Below are 27,723 nucleotides of genomic sequence, written 5' to 3'. Positions count from 1 at the left end.
TGACATGGAACAGACCTCGCAAAGCACTTTGTTTGTGTTTGTGCTAACGCTTCTAACCTTCCATTTAAAATCCTGTGACTTAATTTTATGAACGTAAAGACGAGTTTGAATACACTCATCTTTATACTTTTAGTCCTTTCAGTTTTTCTCTGGGAAAAACTCCTTGATAGTGACTCTGGCGCACTCTATATTTTCATTACCCCCTACCCAAACCAGGATTTGAAACCCAGTCCTACTTATCTTTACCTCTTCTATTTCTACCCCCTACTCGTACCAGGGTTTGTATCCCCACCCCGCTATGACAGGCTTGCAGGTGTTGAGAGGCTGGGGTAGCTTGTGGTTGTGGAAGAAAAGATGGTTGTTGAGGTGTGAGGAGCAGTGATGGCTGGCGTTAGGGGAGTAACTCTGGGATGCCAGTGATCAATTTCGTGCGTCTTGGAGGTGTCGTGGGCCAAACTAGATGACACACTGATGAAAGGAGGTTCCCACCTGATGACCCTAATGGCATGTTGGTCAGTACTGCTCACTGGTCTATAGAGGGATTATAGGTAATTATTCAGTGAGACTGGTCCATTTCTTTTTTAACACAAGTTTCTTGTGTTTACTTGGAATCTCAAGCTAAGTTTGAAATTTCAAACACCTCTGATACTGGAAGCTCTGCGAAAATAAAAGAATGAACAGAGTATTTGAAGAATAAGTCTTTAACAGAGCACATGGAGCAAGGAAGAGTTTTTTGTTGAGAGTTGTGAGTGAAGTTGCGAATGCATGAGACTGAAACCAACTTCCACTCGGCTGATTTTGGCAGAGTCCCTAAACAAGTGCTGTTGTTGCAGATGTCTGTGAAGATGTGGCCAGTATGGGGATTGAACCCATGACCTTGGCGTTATTAGCACCACGCTCTGACCAGCTGAGCTAACCGGCCTACTTTTGAGGTATTTGACAACCAATTTTTTTTTTTTTAGTAGGTGAGTTGAAAGACTTTCAGTTGTTAAAAAAACAAATGACTGCTTTCAATGCAATTATTTTATCATTTGCTGTAATGACTAAGCAAGATTGAAGTCGCTAATTCAAGTCTATCATCGTTGTGTATAGCTTGAACGTAGGCCGTATGGGATACCCAAGTTCATCGCGTAACATCAGCTCAACTCAGACTTACACTGCATGCCCTTTTGAAGATTTCTGACATGGAACAGACCTTGCAAAGCACTTTGTTTGTGTTTGTGCTAACGCTTCTAACCTTCCATTTAAAATCCTGTGACTTAATTTTATGAACGTAAAGACGAGTTTGAATACACTCATCTTTATACTTTTAGTCCTTTCAGTTTTTCTCTGGGAAAAACTCCTTGATAGTGACTCTGGCGCACTCTATATTTTCATTACCCCCTACCCAAACCAGGATTTGAAACCCAGTCCTACTTATCTTTACCTCTTCTATTTCTACCCCCTACTCGTACCAGGGTTTGTATCCCCACCCCGCTATGACAGGCTTGCAGGTGTTGAGAGGCTGGGGTAGCTTGTGGTTGTGGAAGAAAAGATGGTTGTTGAGGTGTGAGGAGCAGTGATGGCTGGCGTTAGGGGAGTAACTCTGGGATGCCAGTGATCAATTTCGTGCGTCTTGGAGGTGTCGTGGGCCAAACTAGATGACACACTGATGAAAGGAGGTTCCCACCTGATGACCCTAATGGCATGTTGGTCAGTACTGCTCACTGGTCTATAGAGGGATTATAGGTAATTATTCAGTGAGACTGGTCCATTTCTTTTTTAACACAAGTTTCTTGTGTTTACTTGGAATCTCAAGCTAAGTTTGAAATTTCAAACACCTCTGATACTGGAAGCTCTGCGAAAATAAAAGAATGAACAGAGTATTTGAAGAATAAGTCTTTAACAGAGCACATGGAGCAAGGAAGAGTTTTTTGTTGAGAGTTGTGAGTGAAGTTGCGAATGCATGAGACTGAAACCAACTTCCACTCGGCTGATTTTGGCAGAGTCCCTAAACAAGTGCTGTTGTTGCAGCTGTCTGTGAAGATGTGGCCAGTATGGGGATTGAACCCATGACCTTGGCGTTATTAGCACCACGCTCTGACCAGCTGAGCTAACCGGCCTACTTTTGAGGTATTTGACGACCAATTTTTTTTTTTTTAGTAGGTGAGTTGAAAGTTTTTCAGTTGTTGTTAAAAAAACAAATGACTGCTTTCAATGCAATTATTTTATCATTTGCTGTAATGACTAAGCAAGATTGAAGTCGCTCATTCAAGTCTATCATCGTTGTGTATAGCTTGAACGTAGGCCGTATGGGATACCCAAGTTCATCGCGTAACATCAGCTCAACTCAGACTTACACTGCATGCCCTTTTGAAGATTTCTGACATGGAACAGACCTCGCAAAGCACTTTGTTTGTGTTTGTGCTAACGCTTCTAACCTTCCATTTAAAATCCTGTGACTTAATTTTATGAACGTAAAGACGAGTTTGAATACACTCATCTTTATACTTTTAGTCCTTTCAGTTTTTCTCTGGGAAAAACTCCTTGATAGTGACTCTGGCGCACTCTATATTTTCATTACCCCCTACCCAAACCAGGATTTGAAACCCAGTCCTACTTATCTTTACCTCTTCTATTTCTACCCCCTACTCGTACCAGGGTTTGTATCCCCACCCCGCTATGACAGGCTTGCAGGTGTTGAGAGGCTGGGGTAGCTTGTGGTTGTGGAAGAAAAGATGGTTGTTGAGGTGTGAGGAGCAGTGATGGCTGGCGTTAGGGGAGTAACTCTGGGATGCCAGTGATCAATTTCGTGCGTCTTGGAGGTGTCGTGGGCCAAACTAGATGACACACTGATGAAAGGAGGTTCCCACCTGATGACCCCAATGGCATGTTGGTCAGTACTGCTCACTGGTCTATAGAGGGATTATAGGTAATTATTCAGTGAGACTGGTCCATTTCTTTTTTAACACAAGTTTCTTGTGTTTACTTGGAATCTCAAGCTAAGTTTGAAATTTCAAACACCTCTGATACTGGAAGCTCTGCGAAAATAAAAGAATGAACAGAGTATTTGAAGAATAAGTCTTTAACAGAGCACATGGAGCAAGGAAGAGTTTTTTGTTGAGAGTTGTGAGTGAAGTTGCGAATGCATGAGACTGAAACCAACTTCCACTCGGCTGATTTTGGCAGAGTCCCTAAACAAGTGCTGTTGTTGCAGCTGTCTGTGAAGATGTGGCCAGTATGGGGATTGAACCCATGACCTTGGCGTTATTAGCACCACGCTCTGACCAGCTGAGCTAACCGGCCTACTTTTGAGGTATTTGACGACCAATTTTTTTTTTTTTTAGTAGGTGAGTTGAAAGTTTTTCAGTTGTTGTTAAAAAAACAAATGACTGCTTTCAATGCAATTATTTTATCATTTGCTGTAATGACTAAGCAAGATTGAAGTCGCTAATTCAAGTCTATCATCGTTGTGTATAGCTTGAACGTAGGCCGTATGGGATACCCAAGTTCATCGCGTAACATCAGCTCAACTCAGACTTACACTGCATGCCCTTTTGAAGATTTCTGACATGGAACAGACCTCGCAAAGCACTTTGTTTGTGTTTGTGCTAACGCTTCTAACCTTCCATTTAAAATCCTGTGACTTAATTTTATGAACGTAAAGACGAGTTTGAATACACTCATCTTTATACTTTTAGTCCTTTCAGTTTTTCTCTGGGAAAAACTCCTTGATAGTGACTCTGGCGCACTCTATATTTTCATTACCCCCTACCCAAACCAGGATTTGAAACCCAGTCCTACTTATCTTTACCTCTTCTATTTCTACCCCCTACTCGTACCAGGGTTTGTATCCCCACCCCGCTATGACAGGCTTGCAGGTGTTGAGAGGCTGGGGTAGCTTGTGGTTGTGGAAGAAAAGATGGTTGTTGAGGTGTGAGGAGCAGTGATGGCTGGCGTTAGGGGAGTAACTCTGGGATGCCAGTGATCAATTTCGTGCGTCTTGGAGGTGTCGTGGGCCAAACTAGATGACACACTGATGAAAGGAGGTTCCCACCTGATGACCCTAATGGCATGTTGGTCAGTACTGCTCACTGGTCTATAGAGGGATTATAGGTAATTATTCAGTGAGACTGGTCCATTTCTTTTTTAACACAAGTTTCTTGTGTTTACTTGGAATCTCAAGCTAAGTTTGAAATTTCAAACACCTCTGATACTGGAAGCTCTGCGAAAATAAAAGAATGAACAGAGTATTTGAAGAATAAGTCTTTAACAGAGCACATGGAGCAAGGAAGAGTTTTTTGTTGAGAGTTGTGAGTGAAGTTGCGAATGCATGAGACTGAAACCAACTTCCACTCAAGGCTGATTTTGGCAGAGTCCCTAAACAAGTGCTGTTGTTGCAGATGTCTGTGAAGATGTGGCCAGTATGGGGATTGAAGCCATGACCTTGGCGTTATTAGCACCACGCTCTGACCAGCTGAGCTAACCGGCCTACTTTTGAGGTATTTGACGACCAATTTTTTTTTTTTAGTAGGTGAGTTGAAACACTTTCAGTTGTTGTTAAAAAACAAATGACTGCTTTCAATGCAATTATTTTATCATTTGCTGTAATGACTAAGCAAGATTGAAGTCGCTCATTCAAGTCTATCATCGTTGTGTATAGCTTGAACGTAGGCCGTATGGGATACCCAAGTTCATCGCGTAACATCAGCTCAACTCAGACTTACACTGCATGCCCTTTTGAAGATTTCTGACATGGAACAGACCTTGCAAAGCACTTTGTTTGTGTTTGTGCTAACGCTTCTAACCTTCCATTTAAAATCCTGTGACTTAATTTTATGAACGTAAAGACGAGTTTGAATACACTCATCTTTATACTTTTAGTCCTTTCAGTTTTTCTCTGGGAAAAACTCCTTGATAGTGACTCTGGCGCACTCTATATTTTCATTACCCCCTACCCAAACCAGGATTTGAAACCCAGTCCTACTTATCTTTACCTCTTCTATTTCTACCCCCTACTCGTACCAGGGTTTGTATCCCCACCCCGCTATGACAGGCTTGCAGGTGTTGAGAGGCTGGGGTAGCTTGTGGTTGTGGAAGAAAAGATGGTTGTTGAGGTGTGAGGAGCAGTGATGGCTGGCGTTAGGGGAGTAACTCTGGGATGCCAGTGATCAATTTCGTGCGTCTTGGAGGTGTCGTGGGCCAAACTAGATGACACACTGATGAAAGGAGGTTCCCACCTGATGACCCTAATGGCATGTTGGTCAGTACTGCTCACTGGTCTATAGAGGGATTATAGGTAATTATTCAGTGAGACTGGTCCATTTCTTTTTTAACACAAGTTTCTTGTGTTTACTTGGAATCTCAAGCTAAGTTTGAAATTTCAAACACCTCTGATACTGGAAGCTCTGCGAAAATAAAAGAATGAACAGAGTATTTGAAGAATAAGTCTTTAACAGAGCACATGGAGCAAGGAAGAGTTTTTTGTTGAGAGTTGTGAGTGAAGTTGCGAATGCATGAGACTGAAACCAACTTCCACTCAAGGCTGATTTTGGCAGAGTCCCTAAACAAGTGCTGTTGTTGCAGATGTCTGTGAAGATGTGGCCAGTATGGGGATTGAAGCCATGACCTTGGCGTTATTAGCACCACGCTCTGACCAGCTGAGCTAACCGGCCTACTTTTGAGGTATTTGACGACCAATTTTTTTTTTTTAGTAGGTGAGTTGAAACACTTTCAGTTGTTGTTAAAAAACAAATGACTGTTTTCAATGCAATTATTTTATCATTTGCTGTAATGACTAAGCAAGATTGAAGTCGCTCATTCAAGTCTATCATCGTTGTGTATAGCTTGAACGTAGGCCGTATGGGATACCCAAGTTCATCGCGTAACATCAGCTCAACTCAGACTTACACTGCATGCCCTTTTGAAGATTTCTGACATGGAACAGACCTCGCAAAGCACTTTGTTTGTGTTTGTGCTAACGCTTCTAACCTTCCATTTAAAATCCTGTGACTTAATTTTATGAACGTAAAGACGAGTTTGAATACACTCATCTTTATACTTTTAGTCCTTTCAGTTTTTCTCTGGGAAAAACTCCTTGATAGTGACTCTGGCGCACTCTATATTTTCATTACCCCCTACCCAAACCAGGATTTGAAACCCAGTCCTACTTATCTTTACCTCTTCTATTTCTACCCCCTACTCGTACCAGGGTTTGTATCCCCACCCCGCTATGACAGGCTTGCAGGTGTTGAGAGGCTGGGGTAGCTTGTGGTTGTGGAAGAAAAGATGGTTGTTGAGGTGTGAGGAGCAGTGATGGCTGGCGTTAGGGGAGTAACTCTGGGATGCCAGTGATCAATTTCGTGCGTCTTGGAGGTGTCGTGGGCCAAACTAGATGACACACTGATGAAAGGAGGTTCCCACCTGATGACCCCAATGGCATGTTGGTCAGTACTGCTCACTGGTCTATAGAGGGATTATAGGTAATTATTCAGTGAGACTGGTCCATTTCTTTTTTAACACAAGTTTCTTGTGTTTACTTGGAATCTCAAGCTAAGTTTGAAATTTCAAACACCTCTGATACTGGAAGCTCTGCGAAAATAAAAGAATGAACAGAGTATTTGAAGAATAAGTCTTTAACAGAGCACATGGAGCAAGGAAGAGTTTTTTGTTGAGAGTTGTGAGTGAAGTTGCGAATGCATGAGACTGAAACCAACTTCCACTCAAGGCTGATTTTGGCAGAGTCCCTAAACAAGTGCTGTTGTTGCAGATGTCTGTGAAGATGTGGCCAGTATGGGGATTGAAGCCATGACCTTGGCGTTATTAGCACCACGCTCTGACCAGCTGAGCTAACCGGCCTACTTTTGAGGTATTTGACGACCAATTTTTTTTTTTTAGTAGGTGAGTTGAAACACTTTCAGTTGTTGTTAAAAAACAAATGACTGCTTTCAATGCAATTATTTTATCATTTGCTGTAATGACTAAGCAAGATTGAAGTCGCTCATTCAAGTCTATCATCGTTGTGTATAGCTTGAACGTAGGCCGTATGGGATACCCAAGTTCATCGCGTAACATCAGCTCAACTCAGACTTACACTGCATGCCCTTTTGAAGATTTCTGACATGGAACAGACCTCGCAAAGCACTTTGTTTGTGTTTGTGCTAACGCTTCTAACCTTCCATTTAAAATCCTGTGACTTAATTTTATGAACGTAAAGACGAGTTTGAATACACCCATCTTTATACTTTTAGTCCTTTCAGTTTTTCTCTGGGAAAAACTCCTTGATAGTGACTCTGGCGCCCTCTATATTTTCATTACCCCCTACCCAAACCAGGGTTTGAAACCCAGTCCTACTCATCTTTACCTCTTCTATTTCTACCCCCTACTCGAACCAGGGTTTGTATCCCCACCCCGCTATGACAGGCTTGCAGGTGTTGAGAGGCTGGGGTAGCTTGTGGTTGTGGAAGAAAAGATGGTTGTTGACGTGTGAGGAGCAGTGATGGCTGGCGTTAGGGGAGTAACTCTGGGATGCCAGTGATCAATTTCGTGCGTCTTGGAGGTGTCGTGGGCCAAACTAGATGACACACTGATGAAAGGAGGTTCCCACCTGATGACCCCAATGGCATGTTGGTCAGTACTGCTCACTGGTCTATAGAGGGATTATAGGTAATTATTCAGTGAGACTGGTCCATTTCTTTTTTAACACAAGTTTCTTGTGTTTACTTGGAATCTCAAGCTAAGTTTGAAATTTCAAACACCTCTGATACTGGAAGCTCTGCGAAAATAAAAGAATGAACAGAGTATTTGAAGAATAAGTCTTTAACAGAGCACATGGAGCAAGGAAGAGTTTTTTGTTGAGAGTTGTGAGTGAAGTTGCGAATGCATGAGACTGAAACGAACTTCCACTCAAGGCTGATTTTGGCAGAGTCCCTAAACAAGTGCTGTTGTTGCAGATGTCTGTGAAGATGTGTCCAGTATGGGGATTGAACCCATGACCTTGGCGTTATTAGCACCACGCTCTGACCAGCTGAGCTAACCGGCCTACTTTTGAGGCATTTGACGCCCAATTTTTTTTTTTTAGTAGGTGAGTTGAAAGACTTTCAGTTGTTGTTAAAAAAACAAATGACTGCTTTCAATGCAATTATTTTATCATTTGCTGTAATGACTAAGCAAGATTGAAGTCGCTAATTCAAGTCTATCATCGTTGTGTATAGCTTGAACGTAGGCCGTATGGGATACCCAAGTTCATCGCGTAACATCAGCTCAACTCAGACTTACACTGCATGCCCTTTTGAAGATTTCTGACATGGAACAGACCTCGCAAAGCACTTTGTTTGTGTTTGTGCTAACGCTTCTAACCTTCCATTTAAAATCCTGTGACTTAATTTTATGAACGTAAAGACGAGTTTGAATACACCCATCTTTATACTTTTAGTCCTTTCAGTTTTTCTCTGGGAAAAACTCCTTGATAGTGACTCTGGCGCCCTCTATATTTTCATTACCCCCTACCCAAACCAGGGTTTGAAACCCAGTCCTACTCATCTTTACCTCTTCTATTTCTACCCCCTACTCGAACCAGGGTTTGTATCCCCACCCCGCTATGACAGGCTTGCAGGTGTTGAGAGGCTGGGGTAGCTTGTGGTTGTGGAAGAAAAGATGGTTGTTGACGTGTGAGGAGCAGTGATGGCTGGCGTTAGGGGAGTAACTCTGGGATGCCAGTGATCAATTTCGTGCGTCTTGGAGGTGTCGTGGGCCAAACTAGATGACACACTGATGAAAGGAGGTTCCCACCTGATGACCCCAATGGCATGTTGGTCAGTACTGCTCACTGGTCTATAGAGGGATTATAGGTAATTATTCAGTGAGACTGGTCCATTTCTTTTTTAACACAAGTTTCTTGTGTTTACTTGGAATCTCAAGCTAAGTTTGAAATTTCAAACACCTCTGATACTGGAAGCTCTGCGAAAATAAAAGAATGAACAGAGTATTTGAAGAATAAGTCTTTAACAGAGCACATGGAGCAAGGAAGAGTTTTTTGTTGAGAGTTGTGAGTGAAGTTGCGAATGCATGAGACTGAAACGAACTTCCACTCAAGGCTGATTTTGGCAGAGTCCCTAAACAAGTGCTGTTGTTGCAGATGTCTGTGAAGATGTGTCCAGTATGGGGATTGAACCCATGACCTTGGCGTTATTAGCACCACGCTCTGACCAGCTGAGCTAACCGGCCTACTTTTGAGGTATTTGACGCCCAATTTTTTTTTTTTAGTAGGTGAGTTGAAAGACTTTCAGTTGTTGTTAAAAAAACAAATGACTGCTTTCAATGCAATTATTTTATCATTTGCTGTAATGACTAAGCAAGATTGAAGTCGCTAATTCAAGTCTATCATCGTTGTGTATAGCTTGAACGTAGGCCGTATGGGATACCCAAGTTCATCGCGTAACATCAGCTCAACTCAGACTTACACTGCATGCCCTTTTGAAGATTTCTGACATGGAACAGACCTCGCAAAGCACTTTGTTTGTGTTTGTGCTAACGCTTCTAACCTTCCATTTAAAATCCTGTGACTTAATTTTATGAACGTAAAGACGAGTTTGAATACACCCATCTTTATACTTTTAGTCCTTTCAGTTTTTCTCTGGGAAAAACTCCTTGATAGTGACTCTGGCGCCCTCTATATTTTCATTACCCCCTACCCAAACCAGGGTTTGAAACCCAGTCCTACTCATCTTTACCTCTTCTATTTCTACCCCCTACTCGAACCAGGGTTTGTATCCCCACCCCGCTATGACAGGCTTGCAGGTGTTGAGAGGCTGGGGTAGCTTGTGGTTGTGGAAGAAAAGATGGTTGTTGACGTGTGAGGAGCAGTGATGGCTGGCGTTAGGGGAGTAACTCTGGGATGCCAGTGATCAATTTCGTGCGTCTTGGAGGTGTCGTGGGCCAAACTAGATGACACACTGATGAAAGGAGGTTCCCACCTGATGACCCCAATGGCATGTTGGTCAGTACTGCTCACTGGTCTATAGAGGGATTATAGGTAATTATTCAGTGAGACTGGTCCATTTCTTTTTTAACACAAGTTTCTTGTGTTTACTTGGAATCTCAAGCTAAGTTTGAAATTTCAAACACCTCTGATACTGGAAGCTCTGCGAAAATAAAAGAATGAACAGAGTATTTGAAGAATAAGTCTTTAACAGAGCACATGGAGCAAGGAAGAGTTTTTTGTTGAGAGTTGTGAGTGAAGTTGCGAATGCATGAGACTGAAACGAACTTCCACTCAAGGCTGATTTTGGCAGAGTCCCTAAACAAGTGCTGTTGTTGCAGATGTCTGTGAAGATGTGGCCAGTATGGGGATTGAACCCATGACCTTGGCGTTATTAGCACCACGCTCTGACCAGCTGAGCTAACCGGCCTACTTTTGAGGTATTTGACGACCAATTTTTATTTTTTTTAGTAGGTGAGTTGAAAGACTTTCAGTTGTTGTTAAAAAAACAAATGACTGCTTTCAATGCAATTATTTTATCATTTGCTGTAATGACTAAGCAGGATTGAAGTCGCTCATTCAAGTCTATCATCGTTGTGTATAGCTTGAACGTAGGCCGTATGGGATACCCAAGTTCATCGCGTAACATCAGCTCAACTCAGACTTACACTGCATGCCCTTTTGAAGATTTCTGACATGGAACAGACCTCGCAAAGCACTTTGTTTGTGTTTGTGCTAACGCTTCTAACCTTCCATTTAAAATCCTGTGACTTAATTTTATGAACGTAAAGACGAGTTTGAATACACTCATCTTTATACTTTTAGTCCTTTCAGTTTTTCTCTGGGAAAAACTCCTTGATAGTGACTCTGGCGCACTCTATATTTTCATTACCCCCTACCCAAACCAGGATTTGAAACCCAGTCCTACTTTTCTTTACCTCTTCTATTTCTACCCCCTACTCGTACCAGGGTTTGTATCCCCACCCCGCTATGACAGGCTTGCAGGTGTTGAGAGGCTGGGGTAGCTTGTGGTTGTGGAAGAAAAGATGGTTGTTGAGGTGTGAGGAGCAGTGATGGCTAACGTTAGGGGAGTAACTCTGGGATGCCAGTGATCAATTTCGTGCGTCTTGGAGGTGTCGTGGGCCAAACTAGATGACACACTGATGAAAGGAGGTTCCCACCTGATGACCCTAATGGCATGTTGGTCAGTACTGCTCACTGGTCTATAGAGGGATTATATGTAATTATTCAGTGAGACTGGTCCATTTCTTTTTTAACACAAGTTTCTTGTGTTTACTTGGAATCTCAAGCTAAGTTTGAAATTTCAAACACCTCTGATACTGGAAGCTCTGCGAAAATAAAAGAATGAACAGAGTATTTGAAGAATAAGTCTTTAACAGAGCACATGGAGCAAGGAAGAGTTTTTTGTTGAGAGTTGTGAGTGAAGTTGCGAATGCATGAGACTGAGACCAACTTCCTCTCAAGGCTGATTTTGGCAGAGTCCCTAAACAAGTGGTGTTGTTGCAGATGTCTGTGAAGATGTGGCCAGTATGGGGATTGAACCCATGACCTTGGCGTTATTAGCACCACGCTCTGACCAGCTGAGCTAACCGGCCTACATTTGAGGTATTTGACGACCAATTTTTTTTTTTTTAGTAGGTGAGTTGAAAGACTTTCAGTTGTTGTTAAAAAAACAAATGACTGCTTTCAATGCAATTATTTTATCATTTGCTGTAATGACTAAGCAGGATTGAAGTCGCTAATTCAAGTCTATCATCGTTGTGTATAGCTTGAACGTAGGCCGTATGGGATACCCAAGTTCATCGCGTAACATCAGCTCAACTCAGACTTACACTGCATTCCCTTTTGAAGATTTCTGACATGGAACAGACCTCGCAAAGCACTTTGTTTGTGTTTGTGCTAACGCTTCTAACCTTCCATTTAAAATCCTGTGACTTAATTTTATGAACGTAAAGACGAGTTTGAATACACTCATCTTTATACTTTTAGTCCTTTCAGTTTTTCTCTGGGAAAAACTCCTTGATAGTGACTCTGGCGCACTCTATATTTTCATTACCCCCTACCCAAACCAGGATTTGAAACCCAGTCCTACTTTTCTTTACCTCTTCTATTTCTACCCCCTACTCGTACCAGGGTTTGTATCCCCACCCCGCTATGACAGGCTTGCAGGTGTTGAGAGGCTGGGGTAGCTTGTGGTTGTGGAAGAAAAGATGGTTGTTGAGGTGTGAGGAGCAGTGATGGCTGGCGTTAGGGGAGTAACTCTGGGATGCCAGTGATCAATTTCGTGCGTCTTGGAGGTGTCGTGGGCCAAACTAGATGACACACTGATGAAAGGAGGTTCCCACCTGATGACCCTAATGGCATGTTGGTCAGTACTGCTCACTGGTCTATAGAGGGATTATAGGTAATTATTCAGTGAGACTGGTCCATTTCTTTTTTAACACAAGTTTCTTGTGTTTACTTGGAATCTCAAGCTAAGTTTGAAATTTCAAACACCTCTGATACTGGAAGCTCTGCGAAAATAAAAGAATGAACAGAGTATTTGAAGAATAAGTCTTTAACAGAGCACATGGAGCAAGGAAGAGTTTTTTGTTGAGAGTTGTGAGTGAAGTTGCGAATGCATGAGACTGAGACCAACTTCCTCTCAAGGCTGATTTTGGCAGAGTCCCTAAACAAGTGGTGTTGTTGCAGATGTCTGTGAAGATGTGGCCAGTATGGGGATTGAACCCATGACCTTGGCGTTATTAGCACCACGCTCTGACCAGCTGAGCTAACCGGCCTACATTTGAGGTATTTGACGACCAATTTTTTTTTTTTTAGTAGGTGAGTTGAAAGACTTTCAGTTGTTGTTAAAAAAACAAATGACTGCTTTCAATGCAATTATTTTATCATTTGCTGTAATGACTAAGCAGGATTGAAGTCGCTAATTCAAGTCTATCATCGTTGTGTATAGCTTGAACGTAGGCCGTATGGGATACCCAAGTTCATCGCGTAACATCAGCTCAACTCAGACTTACACTGCATGCCCTTTTGAAGATTTCTGACATGGAACAGACCTCGCAGAGCACTTTGTTTGTGTTTGTGCTAACGCTTCTAACCTTCCATTTAAAATCCTGTGACTTAATTTTATGAACGTAAAGACGAGTTTGAATACACTCATCTTTATACTTGTAGTCCTTTCAGTTTTTCTCTGGGAAAAACTCCTTGATAGTGACTCTGGCGCCCTCTATATTTTCATTACCCCCTACCCAAACCAGGGTTTGAAACCCAGTCCTACTCATCTTTACCTCTTCTATTTCTACCCCCTACTCGAACCAGGGTTTGTATCCCCACCCCGCTATGACAGGCTTGCAGGTGTTGAGAGGCTGGGGTAGCTTGTGGTTGTGGAAGAAAAGATGGTTGTTGAGGTGTGAGGAGCAGTGATGGCTGGCGTTAGGGGAGTAACTCTGGGATGCCAGTGATCAATTTCTTGCGTCTTGGAGGTGTCGTGGGCCAAACTAGATGACACACTGATGAAAGGAGGTTCCCACCTGATGACCCTAATGGCATGTTGGTCAGTACTGCTCACTGGTCTATAGAGGGATTATAGGTAATTATTCAGTGAGACTGGTCCATTTCTTTTTTAACACAAGTTTCTTGTGTTTACTTGGAATCTCAAGCTAAGTTTGAAATTTCAAACACCTCTGATACTGGAAGCTCTGCGAAAATAATAGAATGAACAGAGTATTTGAAGAATAAGTCTTTAACAGAGCACATGGAGCAAGGAAGAGTTTTTTGTTGAGAGTTGTGAGTGAAGTTGCAAAGTTACTGAAACCAACTTCCTCTCAAGGCTGATTTTGGCAGAGTCCCTAAACAAGTGCTGTTGTTGCAGATGTCTGTGAAGATGTGGCCAGTATGGGGATTGAACCCATGACCTTGGCGTTATTAGCACCACGCTCTGACCAGCTGAGCTAACCGGCCTACTTTTGAGGTATTTGACGACCAATTTTTTTTTTTTTTAGTAGGTGAGTTGAAAGACTTTCAGTTGTTGTTAAAAAAACAAATGACTGCTTTCAATGCAATTATTTTATCATTTGCTGTAATGACTAAGCAGGATTGAAGTCGCTAATTCAAGTCTATCATCGTTGTGTATAGCTTGAACGTAGGCCGTATGGGATACCCAAGTTCATCGCGTAACATCAGCTCAACTCAGACTTACACTGCATGCCCTTTTGAAGATTTCTGACATGGAACAGACCTCGCAAAGCACTTTGCTTGTGTTTGTGCTAACGCTTCTAACCTTCCATTTAAAATCCTGTGACTTAATTTTATGAACGTAAAGACGAGTTTGAATACACTCATCTTTATACTTTTAGTCCTTTCAGTTTTTCTCTGGGAAAAACTCCTTGATAGTGACTCTGGCGCACTCTATATTTTCATTACCCCCTACCCAAACCAGGATTTGAAACCCAGTCCTACTTTTCTTTACCTCTTCTATTTCTACCCCCTACTCGTACCAGGGTTTGTATCCCCACCCCGCTATGACAGGCTTGCAGGTGTTGAGAGGCTGGGGTAGCTTGTGGTTGTGGAAGAAAAGATGGTTGTTGAGGTGTGAGGAGCAGTGATGGCTGGCGTTAGGGGAGTAACTCTGGGATGCCAGTGATCAATTTCGTGCGTCTTGGAGGTGTCGTGGGCCAAACTAGATGACACACTGATGAAAGGAGGTTCCCACCTGATGACCCTAATGGCATGTTGGTCAGTACTGCTCACTGGTCTATAGAGGGATTATAGGTAATTATTCAGTGAGACTGGTCCATTTCTTTTTTAACACAAGTTTCTTGTGTTTACTTGGAATCTCAAGCTAAGTTTGAAATTTCAAACACCTCTGATACTGGAAGCTCTGCGAAAATAAAAGAATGAACAGAGTATTTGAAGAATAAGTCTTTAACAGAGCACATGGAGCAAGGAAGAGTTTTTTGTTGAGAGTTGTGAGTGAAGTTGCGAATGCATGAGACTGAGACCAACTTCCTCTCAAGGCTGATTTTGGCAGAGTCCCTAAACAAGTGGTGTTGTTGCAGATGTCTGTGAAGATGTGGCCAGTATGGGGATTGAACCCATGACCTTGGCGTTATTAGCACCACGCTCTGACCAGCTGAGCTAACCGGCCTACATTTGAGGTATTTGACGACCAATTTTTTTTTTTTTAGTAGGTGAGTTGAAAGACTTTCAGTTGTTGTTAAAAAAACAAATGACTGCTTTCAATGCAATTATTTTATCATTTGCTGTAATGACTAAGCAGGATTGAAGTCGCTAATTCAAGTCTATCATCGTTGTGTATAGCTTGAACGTAGGCCGTATGGGATACCCAAGTTCATCGCGTAACATCAGCTCAACTCAGACTTACACTGCATGCCCTTTTGAAGATTTCTGACATGGAACAGACCTCGCAGAGCACTTTGTTTGTGTTTGTGCTAACGCTTCTAACCTTCCATTTAAAATCCTGTGACTTAATTTTATGAACGTAAAGACGAGTTTGAATACACTCATCTTTATACTTGTAGTCCTTTCAGTTTTTCTCTGGGAAAAACTCCTTGATAGTGACTCTGGCGCCCTCTATATTTTCATTACCCCCTACCCAAACCAGGGTTTGAAACCCAGTCCTACTCATCTTTACCTCTTCTATTTCTACCCCCTACTCGAACCAGGGTTTGTATCCCCACCCCGCTATGACAGGCTTGCAGGTGTTGAGAGGCTGGGGTAGCTTGTGGTTGTGGAAGAAAAGATGGTTGTTGAGGTGTGAGGAGCAGTGATGGCTGGCGTTAGGGGAGTAACTCTGGGATGCCAGTGATCAATTTCTTGCGTCTTGGAGGTGTCGTGGGCCAAACTAGATGACACACTGATGAAAGGAGGTTCCCACCTGATGACCCTAATGGCATGTTGGTCAGTACTGCTCACTGGTCTATAGAGGGATTATAGGTAATTATTCAGTGAGACTGGTCCATTTCTTTTTTAACACAAGTTTCTTGTGTTTACTTGGAATCTCAAGCTAAGTTTGAAATTTCAAACACCTCTGATACTGGAAGCTCTGCGAAAATAATAGAATGAACAGAGTATTTGAAGAATAAGTCTTTAACAGAGCACATGGAGCAAGGAAGAGTTTTTTGTTGAGAGTTGTGAGTGAAGTTGCAAAGTTACTGAAACCAACTTCCTCTCAAGGCTGATTTTGGCAGAGTCCCTAAACAAGTGCTGTTGTTGCAGATGTCTGTGAAGATGTGGCCAGTATGGGGATTGAACCCATGACCTTGGCGTTATTAGCACCACGCTCTGACCAGCTGAGCTAACCGGCCTACTTTTGAGGTATTTGACGACCAATTTTTTTTTTTTTTAGTAGGTGAGTTGAAAGACTTTCAGTTGTTGTTAAAAAAACAAATGACTGCTTTCAATGCAATTATTTTATCATTTGCTGTAATGACTAAGCAGGATTGAAGTCGCTAATTCAAGTCTATCATCGTTGTGTATAGCTTGAACGTAGGCCGTATGGGATACCCAAGTTCATCGCGTAACATCAGCTCAACTCAGACTTACACTGCATGCCCTTTTGAAGATTTCTGACATGGAACAGACCTCGCAAAGCACTTTGCTTGTGTTTGTGCTAACGCTTCTAACCTTCCATTTAAAATCCTGTGACTTAATTTTATGAACGTAAAGACGAGTTTGAATACACTCATCTTTATACTTTTAGTCCTTTCAGTTTTTCTCTGGGAAAAACTCCTTGATAGTGACTCTGGCGCACTCTATATTTTCATTACCCCCTACCCAAACCAGGATTTGAAACCCAGTCCTACTTTTCTTTACCTCTTCTATTTCTACCCCCTACTCGTACCAGGGTTTGTATCCCCACCCCGCTATGACAGGCTTGCAGGTGTTGAGAGGCTGGGGTAGCTTGTGGTTGTGGAAGAAAAGATGGTTGTTGAGGTGTGAGGAGCAGTGATGGCTGGCGTTAGGGGAGTAACTCTGGGATGCCAGTGATCAATTTCGTGCGTCTTGGAGGTGTCGTGGGCCAAACTAGATGACACACTGATGAAAGGAGGTTCCCACCTGATGACCCTAATGGCATGTTGGTCAGTACTGCTCACTGGTCTATAGAGGGATTATAGGTAATTATTCAGTGAGACTGGTCCATTTCTTTTTTAACACAAGTTTCTTGTGTTTACTTGGAATCTCAAGCTAAGTTTGAAATTTCAAACACCTCTGATACTGGAAGCTCTGCGAAAATAAAAGAATGAACAGAGTATTTGAAGAATAAGTCTTTAACAGAGCACATGGAGCAAGGAAGAGTTTTTTGTTGAGAGTTGTGAGTGAAGTTGCAAAGTTACTGAAACCAACTTCCTCTCAAGGCTGATTTTGGCAGAGTCCCTAAACAAGTGCTGTTGTTGCAGATGTCTGTGAAGATGTGGCCAGTATGGGGATTGAACCCATGACCTTGGCGTTATTAGCACCACGCTCTGACCAGCTGAGCTAACCGGCCTACTTTTGAGGTATTTGACGACCAATTTTTATTTTTTTTAGTAGGTGAGTTGAAAGACTTTCAGTTGTTGTTAAAAAAACAAATGACTGCTTTCAATGCAATTATTTTATCATTTGCTGTAATGACTAAGCAGGATTGAAGTCGCTCATTCAAGTCTATCATCGTTGTGTATAGCTTGAACGTAGGCCGTATGGGATACCCAAGTTCATCGCGTAACATCAGCTCAACTCAGACTTACACTGCATGCCCTTTTGAAGATTTCTGACATGGAACAGACCTCGCAAAGCACTTTGTTTGTGTTTGTGCTAACGCTTCTAACCTTCCATTTAAAATCCTGTGACTTAATTTTATGAACGTAAAGACGAGTTTGAATACACTCATCTTTATACTTTTAGTCCTTTCAGTTTTTCTCTGGGAAAAACTCCTTGATAGTGACTCTGGCGCACTCTATATTTTCATTACCCCCTACCCAAACCAGGATTTGAAACCCAGTCCTACTTTTCTTTACCTCTTCTATTTCTACCCCCTACTCGTACCAGGGTTTGTATCCCCACCCCGCTATGACAGGCTTGCAGGTGTTGAGAGGCTGGGGTAGCTTGTGGTTGTGGAAGAAAAGATGGTTGTTGAGGTGTGAGGAGCAGTGATGGCTGGCGTTAGGGGAGTAACTCTGGGATGCCAGTGATCAATTTCGTGCGTCTTGGAGGTGTCGTGGGCCAAACTAGATGACACACTGATGAAAGGAGGTTCCCACCTGATGACCCTAATGGCATGTTGGTCAGTACTGCTCACTGGTCTATAGAGGGATTATAGGTAATTATTCAGTGAGACTGGTCCATTTCTTTTTTAACACAAGTTTCTTGTGTTTACTTGGAATCTCAAGCTAAGTTTGAAATTTCAAACACCTCTGATACTGGAAGCTCTGCGAAAATAAAAGAATGAACAGAGTATTTGAAGAATAAGTCTTTAACAGAGCACATGGAGCAAGGAAGAGTTTTTTGTTGAGAGTTGTGAGTGAAGTTGCGAATGCATGAGACTGAGACCAACTTCCTCTCAAGGCTGATTTTGGCAGAGTCCCTAAACAAGTGGTGTTGTTGCAGATGTCTGTGAAGATGTGGCCAGTATGGGGATTGAACCCATGACCTTGGCGTTATTAGCACCACGCTCTGACCAGCTGAGCTAACCGGCCTACATTTGAGGTATTTGACGACCAATTTTTTTTTTTTTAGTAGGTGAGTTGAAAGACTTTCAGTTGTTGTTAAAAAAACAAATGACTGCTTTCAATGCAATTATTTTATCATTTGCTGTAATGACTAAGCAGGATTGAAGTCGCTAATTCAAGTCTATCATCGTTGTGTATAGCTTGAACGTAGGCCGTATGGGATACCCAAGTTCATCGCGTAACATCAGCTCAACTCAGACTTACACTGCATGCCCTTTTGAAGATTTCTGACATGGAACAGACCTCGCAGAGCACTTTGTTTGTGTTTGTGCTAACGCTTCTAACCTTCCATTTAAAATCCTGTGACTTAATTTTATGAACGTAAAGACGAGTTTGAATACACTCATCTTTATACTTGTAGTCCTTTCAGTTTTTCTCTGGGAAAAACTCCTTGATAGTGACTCTGGCGCCCTCTATATTTTCATTACCCCCTACCCAAACCAGGGTTTGAAACCCAGTCCTACTCATCTTTACCTCTTCTATTTCTACCCCCTACTCGAACCAGGGTTTGTATCCCCACCCCGCTATGACAGGCTTGCAGGTGTTGAGAGGCTGGGGTAGCTTGTGGTTGTGGAAGAAAAGATGGTTGTTGAGGTGTGAGGAGCAGTGATGGCTGGCGTTAGGGGAGTAACTCTGGGATGCCAGTGATCAATTTCTTGCGTCTTGGAGGTGTCGTGGGCCAAACTAGATGACACACTGATGAAAGGAGGTTCCCACCTGATGACCCTAATGGCATGTTGGTCAGTACTGCTCACTGGTCTATAGAGGGATTATAGGTAATTATTCAGTGAGACTGGTCCATTTCTTTTTTAACACAAGTTTCTTGTGTTTACTTGGAATCTCAAGCTAAGTTTGAAATTTCAAACACCTCTGATACTGGAAGCTCTGCGAAAATAATAGAATGAACAGAGTATTTGAAGAATAAGTCTTTAACAGAGCACATGGAGCAAGGAAGAGTTTTTTGTTGAGAGTTGTGAGTGAAGTTGCAAAGTTACTGAAACCAACTTCCTCTCAAGGCTGATTTTGGCAGAGTCCCTAAACAAGTGCTGTTGTTGCAGATGTCTGTGAAGATGTGGCCAGTATGGGGATTGAACCCATGACCTTGGCGTTATTAGCACCACGCTCTGACCAGCTGAGCTAACCGGCCTACTTTTGAGGTATTTGACGACCAATTTTTTTTTTTTTTAGTAGGTGAGTTGAAAGACTTTCAGTTGTTGTTCAAAAAACAAATGACTGCTTTCAATGCAATTATTTTATCATTTGCTGTAATGACTAAGCAGGATTGAAGTCGCTCATTCAAGTCTATCATCGTTGTGTATAGCTTGAACGTAGGCCGTATGGGATACCCAAGTTCATCGCGTAACATCAGCTCAACTCAGACTTACACTGCATGCCCTTTTGAAGATTTCTGACATGGAACAGACCTCGCAAAGCACTTTGCTTGTGTTTGTGCTAACGCTTCTAACCTTCCATTTAAAATCCTGTGACTTAATTTTATGAACGTAAAGACGAGTTTGAATACACTCATCTTTATACTTTTAGTCCTTTCAGTTTTTCTCTGGGAAAAACTCCTTGATAGTGACTCTGGCGCACTCTATATTTTCATTACCCCCTACCCAAACCAGGATTTGAAACCCAGTCCTACTTTTCTTTACCTCTTCTATTTCTACCCCCTACTCGTACCAGGGTTTGTATCCCCACCCCGCTATGACAGGCTTGCAGGTGTTGAGAGGCTGGGGTAGCTTGTGGTTGTGGAAGAAAAGATGGTTGTTGAGGTGTGAGGAGCAGTGATGGCTGGCGTTAGGGGAGTAACTCTGGGATGCCAGTGATCAATTTCGTGCGTCTTGGAGGTGTCGTGGGCCAAACTAGATGACACACTGATGAAAGGAGGTTCCCACCTGATGACCCTAATGGCATGTTGGTCAGTACTGCTCACTGGTCTATAGAGGGATTATAGGTAATTATTCAGTGAGACTGGTCCATTTCTTTTTTAACACAAGTTTCTTGTGTTTACTTGGAATCTCAAGCTAAGTTTGAAATTTCAAACACCTCTGATACTGGAAGCTCTGCGAAAATAAAAGAATGAACAGAGTATTTGAAGAATAAGTCTTTAACAGAGCACATGGAGCAAGGAAGAGTTTTTTGTTGAGAGTTGTGAGTGAAGTTGCAAAGTTACTGAAACCAACTTCCTCTCAAGGCTGATTTTGGCAGAGTCCCTAAACAAGTGCTGTTGTTGCAGATGTCTGTGAAGATGTGGCCAGTATGGGGATTGAACCCATGACCTTGGCGTTATTAGCACCACGCTCTGACCAGCTGAGCTAACCGGCCTACTTTTGAGGTATTTGACGACCAATTTTTATTTTTTTTAGTAGGTGAGTTGAAAGACTTTCAGTTGTTAAAAAAACAAATGACTGCTTTCAATGCAATTATTTTATCATTTGCTGTAATGACTAAGCAGGATTGAAGTCGCTCATTCAAGTCTATCATCGTTGTGTATAGCTTGAACGTAGGCCGTATGGGATACCCAAGTTCATCGCGTAACATCAGCTCAACTCAGACTTACACTGCATGCCCTTTTGAAGATTTCTGACATGGAACAGACCTCGCAAAGCACTTTGTTTGTGTTTGTGCTAACGCTTCTAACCTTCCATTTAAAATCCTGTGACTTAATTTTATGAACGTAAAGACGAGTTTGAATACACTCATCTTTATACTTTTAGTCCTTTCAGTTTTTCTCTGGGAAAAACTCCTTGATAGTGACTCTGGCGCACTCTATATTTTCATTACCCCCTACCCAAACCAGGATTTGAAACCCAGTCCTACTTTTCTTTACCTCTTCTATTTCTACCCCCTACTCGTACCAGGGTTTGTATCCCCACCCCGCTATGACAGGCTTGCAGGTGTTGAGAGGCTGGGGTAGCTTGTGGTTGTGGAAGAAAAGATGGTTGTTGAGGTGTGAGGAGCAGTGATGGCTGGCGTTAGGGGAGTAACTCTGGGATGCCAGTGATCAATTTCGTGCGTCTTGGAGGTGTCGTGGGCCAAACTAGATGACACACTGATGAAAGGAGGTTCCCACCTGATGACCCTAATGGCATGTTGGTCAGTACTGCTCACTGGTCTATAGAGGGATTATAGGTAATTATTCAGTGAGACTGGTCCATTTCTTTTTTAACACAAGTTTCTTGTGTTTACTTGGAATCTCAAGCTAAGTTTGAAATTTCAAACACCTCTGATACTGGAAGCTCTGCGAAAATAAAAGAATGAACAGAGTATTTGAAGAATAAGTCTTTAACAGAGCACATGGAGCAAGGAAGAGTTTTTTGTTGAGAGTTGTGAGTGAAGTTGCGAATGCATGAGACTGAAACCAACTTCCTCTCAAGGCTGATTTTGGCAGAGTCCCTAAACAAGTGCTGTTGTTGCAGATGTCTGTGAAGATGTGGCCAGTATGGGGATTGAACCCATGACCTTGGCATTATTAGCACCACGCTCTGACCAGCTGAGCTAACCGGCCTACTTTTGAGGTATTTGACGACCAATTTTTTTTTTTTTTAGTAGGTGAGTTGAAAGACTTTCAGTTGTTGTTAAAAAAACAAATGACTGCTTTCAATGCAATTATTTTATCATTTGCTGTAATGACTAAGCAGGATTGAAGTCGCTCATTCAAGTCTATCATCGTTGTGTATAGCTTGAACGTAGGCCGTATGGGATACCCAAGTTCATCGCGTAACATCAGCTCAACTCAGACTTACACTGCATGCCCTTTTGAAGATTTCTGACATGGAACAGACCTCGCAAAGCACTTTGTTTGTGTTTGTGCTAATGCTTTAAACCTTCCATTTAAAATCCTGTGACTTAATTTTATGAACGTAAAGACGAGTTTGAATACACTCATCTTTATACTTTTAGTCCTTTCAGTTTTTCTCTGGGAAAAACTCCTTGATAGTGACTCTGGCGCACTCTATATTTTCATTACCCCCTACCCAAACCAGGATTTGAAACCCAGTCCTACTTATCTTTACCTCTTCTATTTCTACCCCCTACTCGAACCAGGGTTTGTATCCCCACCCCGCTATGACAGGCTTGCAGGTGTTGAGAGGCTGGGGTAGCTTGTGGTTGTGGAAGAAAAGATGGTTGTTGAGGTGTGAGGAGCAGTGATGGCTGGCGTTAGGGGAGTAACTCTGGGATGCCAGTGATCAATTTCGTGCGTCTTGGAGGTGTCGTGGGCCAAACTAGATGACACACTGATGAAAGGAGGTTCCCACCTGATGACCCTAATGGCATGTTGGTCAGTACTGCTCACTGGTCTATAGAGGGATTATAGGGAATTATTCAGTGAGACTGGTCCATTTCTTTTTTAACACAAGTTTCTTGTGTTTACTTGGAATCTCAAGCTAAGTTTGAAATTTCAAACACCTCTGATACTGGAAGCTCTGCGAAAATAAAAGAATGAACAGAGTATTTGAAGAATAAGTCTTTAACAGAGCACATGGAGCAAGGAAGAGTTTTTTGTTGAGAGTTGTGAGTGAAGTTGCGAATGCATGAGACTGAAACCAACTTCCTCTCAAGGCTGATTTTGGCAGAGTCCCTAAACAAGTGCTGTTGTTGCAGATGTCTGTGAAGATGTGGCCAGTATGGGGATTGAACCCATGACCTTGGCGTTATTAGCACCACGCTCTGACCAGCTGAGCTAACCGGCCTACTTTTGAGGTATTTGACGACCAATTTTTATTTTTTTTAGTAGGTGAGTTGAAAGACTTTCAGTTGTTGTTCAAAAAACAAATGACTGCTTTCAATGCAATTATTTTATCATTTGCTGTAATGACTAAGCAGGATTGAAGTCGCTCATTCAAGTCTATCATCGTTGTGTATAGCTTGAACGTAGGCCGTATGGGATACCCAAGTTCATCGCGTAAAATCAGCTAAACTCAGACTTACACTGCATGCCCTTTTGAAGATTTCTGACATGGAATAGACCTTACAAAGCACTTTGTTTGTGTTTGTGCTAACGCTTCTAACCTTCCATTTAAAATCCTGTGACTTAATTTTATGAACGTAAAGACGAGTTTGAATACACTCATCTTTATACTTTTAGTCCTTTCAGTTTTTCTCTGGGAAAAACTCCTTGATAGTGACTCTGGCGCACTCTATATTTTCATTACCCCCTACCCAAACCAGGATTTGAAACCCAGTCCTACTTATCTTTACCTCTTCTATTTCTACCCCCTACTCGAACCAGGGTTTGTATCCCCACCCCGCTATGACAGGCTTGCAGGTGTTGAGAGGCTGGGGTAGCTTGTGGTTGTGGAAGAAAAGATGGTTGTTGAGGTGTGAGGAGCAGTGATGGCTGGCGTTAGGGGAGTAACTCTGGGATGCCAGTGATCAATTTCGTGCGTCTTGGAGGTGTCGTGGGCCAAACTAGATGACACACTGATGAAAGGAGGTTCCCACCTGATGACCCTAATGGCATGTTGGTCAGTACTGCTCACTGGTCTATAGAGGGATTATAGGGAATTATTCAGTGAGACTGGTCCATTTCTTTTTTAACACAAGTTTCTTGTGTTTACTTGGAATCTCAAGCTAAGTTTGAAATTTCAAACACCTCTGATACTGGAAGCTCTGCGAAAATAAAAGAATGAACAGAGTATTTGAAGAATAAGTCTTTAACAGAGCACATGGAGCAAGGAAGAGTTTTTTGTTGAGAGTTGTGAGTGAAGTTGCGAATGCATGAGACTGAAACCAACTTCCTCTCAAGGCTGATTTTGGCAGAGTCCCTAAACAAGTGGTGTTGTTGCAGATGTCTGTGAAGATGTGGCCAGTATGGGGATTGAACCCATGACCTTGGCGTTATTAGCACCACGCTCTGACCAGCTGAGCTAACCGGCCTACTTTTGAGGTATTTGACGACCAATTTTCTTTTTTTTAGTAGGTGAGTTGAAAGACTTTCAGTTGTTGTTAAAAAAACAAATGACTGCTTTCAATGCAATTATTTTATCATTTGGTGTAATGACTAAGCAAGATTGAAGTCGCTAATTCAAGTCTATCATCGTTGTGTATAGCTTGAACGTAGGCCGTATGGGATACCCAAGTTCATCGCGTAACATCAGCTCAACTCAGACTTACACTGCATGCCCTTTTGAAGATTTCTGACATGGAACAGACCTCGCAAAGCACTTTGTTTGTGTTTGTGCTTACGCTTCTAACCTTCCATTTAAAATCCTGTGACTTAATTTTATGAACGTAAAGACGAGTTTGAATACACTCATCTTTATACTTTTAGTCCTTTCAGTTTTTCTCTGGGAAAAACTCCTTGATAGTGACTCTGGCGCACTCTATATTTTCATTACCCCCTACCCAAACCAGGATTTGAAACCCAGTCCTACTTTTCTTTACCTCTTCTATTTCTACCCCCTACTCGTACCAGGGTTTGTATCCCCACCCCGCTATGACAGGCTTGCAGGTGTTGAGAGGCTGGGGTAGCTTGTGGTTGTGGAAGAAAAGATGGTTGTTGAGGTGTGAGGAGCAGTGATGGCTGGCGTTAGGGGAGTAACTCTGGGATGCCAGTGATCAATTTCTTACGTTTTGGAGGTGTCGTGGGCCAAACTAGATGACACACTGATGAAAGGAGGTTCCCACCTGATGACCCCAATGGCATGTTGGTCAGTACTGCTCACTGGTCTATATAGGGATTATAGTGAATTATTCAGTGAGTCTGGTCCATTTCTTTTTTAACACAAGTTTCTTGTGTTTACTTGGAATCTCAAGCTAAGTTTGAAATTTCAAACACCTCTGATACTGGAAGCTCTGCGAAAATAAAAGAATGAACAGAGTATTTGAAGAATAAGTCTTTAAAAGAGCACATGGAGCAAGGAAGAGTTGCAGATGTCTGTGAAGATGTGGCCAGTATGGGGATTGAAGCCATGACCTTGGCGTTATTAGCACCACGCTCTGACCAGCTGAGCTAACCGGCCTACTTTTGAGGTATTTGACGACCAATTTTTTTTTTTTTTAGTAGGTGAGTTTAAAGACTTTCAGTTGTTGTTAAAAAAAACAAATGACTGCTTTCAATGCAATTATTTTATCATTTGCTGTAATGACTAAGCAGGATTGAAGTCGCTCATTCAAGTCTATCATCGTTGTGTATAGCTTGAACGTAGGCCGTATGGGATACCCAAGTTCATCGCGTAAAATCAGCTAAACTCAGACTTACACTGCATGCCCTTTTGAAGATTTCTGACATGGAATAGACCTTACAAAGCACTTTGTTTGTGTTTGTGCTAACGCTTCTAACCTTCCATTTAAAATCCTGTGACTTAATTTTATGAACGTAAAGACGAGTTTGAATACACTCATCTTTATACTTTTAGTCCTTTCAGTTTTTCTCTGGGAAAAACTCCTTGATAGTGACTCTGGCGCACTCTATATTTTCATTACCCCCTACCCAAACCAGGATTTGAAACCCAGTCCTACTTATCTTTACCTCTTCTATTTCTACCCCCTACTCGTACCAGGGTTTGTATCCCCACCCCGCTATGACAGGCTTGCAGGTGTTGAGAGGCTGGGGTAGCTTGTGGTTGTGGAAGAAAAGATGGTTGTTGAGGTGTGAGGAGCAGTGATGGCTGGCGTTAGGGGAGTAACTCTGGGATGCCAGTGATCAATTTCTTACGTTTTGGAGGTGTCGTGGGCCAAACTAGATGACACACTGATGAAAGGAGGTTCCCACCTGATGACCCCAATGGCATGTTGGTCAGTACTGCTCACTGGTCTATATAGGGATTATAGGGAATTATTCAGTGAGTCTGGTCCATTTCTTTTTTAACACAAGTTTCTTGTGTTTACTTGGAATCTCAAGCTAAGTTTGAAATTTCAAACACCTCTGATACTGGAAGCTCTGCGAAAATAAAAGAATGAACAGAGTATTTGAAGAATAAGTCATTAAAAGAGCACATGGAGCAAGGAAGAGTTGCAGATGTGGCCAGTATGGGGATTGAACCCATGACCTTGGCGTTATTAGCACCACGCTCTGACCAGCTGAGCTAACCGGCCTACTTTTGAGGTATTTGACGACCAATTTTTTTTTTTTTTAGTAGGTGAGTTGAAAGACTTTCAGTTGTTGTTAAAAAAAACAAATGACTGCTTTCAATGCAATTATTTTATCATTTGCTGTAATGACTAAGCAGGATTGAAGTCGCTCATTCAAGTCTATCATCGTTGTGTATAGCTTGAACGTAGGCCGTATGGGATACCCAAGTTCATCGCGTAACATCAGCTCAACTCAGACTTATACTGCATGCCCTTTTGAAGATTTCTGACATGGAACAGACCTCGCAAAGCACTTTGTTTGTGTTTGTGCTAATGCTTTAAACCTTCCATTTAAAATCCTGTGACTTAATTTTATGAACGTAAAGACGAGTTTGAATACACTCATCTTTATACTTTTAGTCCTTTCAGTTTTTCTCTGGGAAAAACTCCTTGATAGTGACTCTGGCGCCCTCTATATTTTCATTACCCCCTACCCAAACCAGGGTTTGAAACCCAGTCCTACTCATCTTTCCCTCTTCTATTTCTACCCCCTACTCGAACCAGGGTTTGTATCCCCACCCCGCTATGACAGGCTTGCAGGTGTTGAGAGGCTGGGGTAGCTTGTGGTTGTGGAAGAAAAGATGGTTGTTGAGGTGTGAGGAGCAGTGATGGCTGGCGTTAGGGGAGTAACTCTGGGATGCCAGTGATCAATTTCTTGCGTCTTGGAGGTGTCGTGGGCCAAACTAGATGACACACTGATGAAAGGAGGTTCCCACCTGATGACCCCAATGGCATGTTGGTCAGTACTGCTCACTGGTCTATATAGGGATTATAGGGAATTATTCAGTGAGTCTGGTCCATTTATTTTTTAACACAAGTTTCTTGTGTTTACTTGGAATCTCAAGCTAAGTTTGAAATTTCAAACACCTCTGATATTGGAAGCTCTGCGAAAATAAAAGAATGAACAGAGTATTTGAAGAATAAGTCTTTAAAAGAGCA

General features: G+C 42.2%; 23 non-coding genes across 23 annotated transcripts; all 23 read right to left on the bottom strand.

The window, feature by feature from the left end:
- Positions 1–848: 848 nt before the first annotated feature.
- On the bottom strand, positions 849–922 carry trnai-aau (transfer RNA isoleucine (anticodon AAU)). Its single transcript has one exon. It is a non-coding gene; the product is annotated as a tRNA-Ile (tRNA).
- Positions 923–2,028: 1,106 nt separating this feature from the next.
- On the bottom strand, positions 2,029–2,102 carry trnai-aau (transfer RNA isoleucine (anticodon AAU)). Its single transcript has one exon. It is a non-coding gene; the product is annotated as a tRNA-Ile (tRNA).
- A 1,109-nt stretch (positions 2,103–3,211) lies between these two features.
- Positions 3,212–3,285, bottom strand: trnai-aau (transfer RNA isoleucine (anticodon AAU)). Its single transcript has one exon. It is a non-coding gene; the product is annotated as a tRNA-Ile (tRNA).
- Positions 3,286–4,397: 1,112 nt separating this feature from the next.
- On the bottom strand, positions 4,398–4,471 carry trnai-aau (transfer RNA isoleucine (anticodon AAU)). Its single transcript has one exon. It is a non-coding gene; the product is annotated as a tRNA-Ile (tRNA).
- Positions 4,472–5,580: 1,109 nt separating this feature from the next.
- trnai-aau (transfer RNA isoleucine (anticodon AAU)) lies at positions 5,581–5,654 on the bottom strand. The gene has a single exon. It is a non-coding gene; the product is annotated as a tRNA-Ile (tRNA).
- Positions 5,655–6,763: 1,109 nt separating this feature from the next.
- Positions 6,764–6,837, bottom strand: trnai-aau (transfer RNA isoleucine (anticodon AAU)). Its single transcript has one exon. It is a non-coding gene; the product is annotated as a tRNA-Ile (tRNA).
- Positions 6,838–7,946: 1,109 nt separating this feature from the next.
- trnai-aau (transfer RNA isoleucine (anticodon AAU)) lies at positions 7,947–8,020 on the bottom strand. Its single transcript has one exon. It is a non-coding gene; the product is annotated as a tRNA-Ile (tRNA).
- Positions 8,021–9,130: 1,110 nt separating this feature from the next.
- On the bottom strand, positions 9,131–9,204 carry trnai-aau (transfer RNA isoleucine (anticodon AAU)). The gene has a single exon. It is a non-coding gene; the product is annotated as a tRNA-Ile (tRNA).
- Positions 9,205–10,314: 1,110 nt separating this feature from the next.
- trnai-aau (transfer RNA isoleucine (anticodon AAU)) lies at positions 10,315–10,388 on the bottom strand. Its single transcript has one exon. It is a non-coding gene; the product is annotated as a tRNA-Ile (tRNA).
- A 1,112-nt stretch (positions 10,389–11,500) lies between these two features.
- trnai-aau (transfer RNA isoleucine (anticodon AAU)) lies at positions 11,501–11,574 on the bottom strand. The gene has a single exon. It is a non-coding gene; the product is annotated as a tRNA-Ile (tRNA).
- A 1,111-nt stretch (positions 11,575–12,685) lies between these two features.
- Positions 12,686–12,759, bottom strand: trnai-aau (transfer RNA isoleucine (anticodon AAU)). Its single transcript has one exon. It is a non-coding gene; the product is annotated as a tRNA-Ile (tRNA).
- A 1,106-nt stretch (positions 12,760–13,865) lies between these two features.
- On the bottom strand, positions 13,866–13,939 carry trnai-aau (transfer RNA isoleucine (anticodon AAU)). Its single transcript has one exon. It is a non-coding gene; the product is annotated as a tRNA-Ile (tRNA).
- A 1,112-nt stretch (positions 13,940–15,051) lies between these two features.
- On the bottom strand, positions 15,052–15,125 carry trnai-aau (transfer RNA isoleucine (anticodon AAU)). Its single transcript has one exon. It is a non-coding gene; the product is annotated as a tRNA-Ile (tRNA).
- Positions 15,126–16,231: 1,106 nt separating this feature from the next.
- On the bottom strand, positions 16,232–16,305 carry trnai-aau (transfer RNA isoleucine (anticodon AAU)). Its single transcript has one exon. It is a non-coding gene; the product is annotated as a tRNA-Ile (tRNA).
- A 1,107-nt stretch (positions 16,306–17,412) lies between these two features.
- trnai-aau (transfer RNA isoleucine (anticodon AAU)) lies at positions 17,413–17,486 on the bottom strand. The gene has a single exon. It is a non-coding gene; the product is annotated as a tRNA-Ile (tRNA).
- Positions 17,487–18,598: 1,112 nt separating this feature from the next.
- On the bottom strand, positions 18,599–18,672 carry trnai-aau (transfer RNA isoleucine (anticodon AAU)). Its single transcript has one exon. It is a non-coding gene; the product is annotated as a tRNA-Ile (tRNA).
- Positions 18,673–19,778: 1,106 nt separating this feature from the next.
- Positions 19,779–19,852, bottom strand: trnai-aau (transfer RNA isoleucine (anticodon AAU)). Its single transcript has one exon. It is a non-coding gene; the product is annotated as a tRNA-Ile (tRNA).
- Positions 19,853–20,959: 1,107 nt separating this feature from the next.
- trnai-aau (transfer RNA isoleucine (anticodon AAU)) lies at positions 20,960–21,033 on the bottom strand. The gene has a single exon. It is a non-coding gene; the product is annotated as a tRNA-Ile (tRNA).
- A 1,109-nt stretch (positions 21,034–22,142) lies between these two features.
- On the bottom strand, positions 22,143–22,216 carry trnai-aau (transfer RNA isoleucine (anticodon AAU)). The gene has a single exon. It is a non-coding gene; the product is annotated as a tRNA-Ile (tRNA).
- Positions 22,217–23,328: 1,112 nt separating this feature from the next.
- Positions 23,329–23,402, bottom strand: trnai-aau (transfer RNA isoleucine (anticodon AAU)). The gene has a single exon. It is a non-coding gene; the product is annotated as a tRNA-Ile (tRNA).
- A 1,112-nt stretch (positions 23,403–24,514) lies between these two features.
- On the bottom strand, positions 24,515–24,588 carry trnai-aau (transfer RNA isoleucine (anticodon AAU)). Its single transcript has one exon. It is a non-coding gene; the product is annotated as a tRNA-Ile (tRNA).
- A 1,011-nt stretch (positions 24,589–25,599) lies between these two features.
- On the bottom strand, positions 25,600–25,673 carry trnai-aau (transfer RNA isoleucine (anticodon AAU)). Its single transcript has one exon. It is a non-coding gene; the product is annotated as a tRNA-Ile (tRNA).
- Positions 25,674–26,674: 1,001 nt separating this feature from the next.
- Positions 26,675–26,748, bottom strand: trnai-aau (transfer RNA isoleucine (anticodon AAU)). Its single transcript has one exon. It is a non-coding gene; the product is annotated as a tRNA-Ile (tRNA).
- Positions 26,749–27,723: the final 975 nt, after the last annotated feature.

Source organism: Leuresthes tenuis, unplaced genomic scaffold (assembly GCF_036924035.1).
Source record: "Leuresthes tenuis unplaced genomic scaffold, fLeuTen1.0.hap1 SCAF_9, whole genome shotgun sequence".
Taxonomy (NCBI): domain Eukaryota; kingdom Metazoa; phylum Chordata; class Actinopteri; order Atheriniformes; family Atherinopsidae; genus Leuresthes; species Leuresthes tenuis.
This window is presented reverse-complemented; position numbering and strand designations above follow the sequence as displayed.